Genomic DNA, 1,523 nt, shown 5'->3' on the forward strand with positions numbered 1-1,523 from the left:
GCACCACCGACCCCCCCATTCCCTCACCCCCCCCTCCCCGCACGCGCCTCCTAAATAAAAACCTCCCTGGATGCGATGCGCTAAGATAGACGGAAGGGAGAGACAAACCTCTCGAAAAGGCGGGCGCTGGGGGCATCCCGGGCTGGGCAGGCGGCGGAGGCTCAGAGCTCCCAGATGGACCACTCAGCGGCCAGGCCAGCGAGGAAACTGGCCCTATGGGACGCCCCCACGCCCTGGCCGCCCCCTTCCCGCCCCACCCCCGCTCCTCACCAGGCAACAAACAGGGTGGAGATTGCTCCGCCCACAAAGACCCCAGGGAAAGGCGGGGCTCTGTGACCTCACCTACACTTCCGGTCAGGGTTTTAAAGGGCCAGACACCACATAGTCCCCACACAGCAACCTATAGGGCTTTTTACTACCTCTGGGCTGAGGAAACACTCCTGGCTGTGCCTACCTTTTACCTATAATAAATATCCTATCTTGGAGGACTGTGTGATGACACAGCAGGTATGAGCAGCTTGCAATTGCCTGACCAAGTCCTCTAGCCAGGCACCCGATTGTCGAGGGACCCCGACAGCTGTGATCCCTGAGGTCAGAGCAGGAGTAAGGCCTGAGTACTGTAGTGTGTGACCCCAAAATACAGCAATGACAAACAGTAAACTCTATCCAAATAGAGGGAAATAAATCCACGTACCCTGACAAATTGTAGCATAAAATAGTTCAAGAGTCAAACAGTGGGTCCTTAAAACCTATGCTGCAGGAGCACACTTCTATCTCTGCTGTCAGATATTCCGTGTGTGTGTGTCTGAGCCAGAACCAACAGTGTCAGGAGTACTCCTAGCTCTGCATTCAGGGATCTGTCCTGGAATGTCTGAGGTTTGCTGGGATGCAGCTGATCAAATCTGTGTTAGCTGCATGCAAGGCAAGCACCCTACTTGCTGCACCATACCTCTGGCCCTTTCAAAGTAAATTTCTTGCCAGCAAGCCAGGAGTGACCCCTGAGCAAAGTTCCCCTCCCCCCAATGCGACAATAAGAACATCTTCCTTCAAGAGCAAGGAAAATTAAATCCTTGACCTGCTATACTCACCCCAAGAGCCAGTATCCAGGGATCGCCCAGTCAGGAAGAGATGAAGCATAGAGGATTTTTCATAACTGAAGATGAGTCTAAATTCCTCATCTGGAAAAAAACATCAGCGTTGGAATTAGACAGACAGTAAAGCAGGCAAGATGCTTGCCCTCCTCGCCCCAATCAAGCTTCAGCATCCCAGATCCCAGAGCACCGCCAGGAATGATTCCTGAGCACTGAGCCAGGAGTGAGCATCTTAGGGTATGTCCTCTCTCACTCCCCCCACAAAACATAAAAAAACTAACTAAAACAAACCCCCAAATTAAAATTTCATTGGCCTAAACCTCCCACCTGCGTGAACCACGCTTCCAAAAAGGCCCCTCCCCATCACAACCGCCAATGAATAGGACGGTCTGCAACAGAGTCTCTTGCCTTTAGGGGGCTGCAGCCCCGACC

The sequence above is a fragment of the Sorex fumeus genome, unplaced genomic scaffold, assembly GCF_029834395.1.
Source record: "Sorex fumeus unplaced genomic scaffold, SorFum_2.1 ptg000299l, whole genome shotgun sequence".
Classification (NCBI taxonomy): Eukaryota; Metazoa; Chordata; class Mammalia; order Eulipotyphla; family Soricidae; genus Sorex; species Sorex fumeus.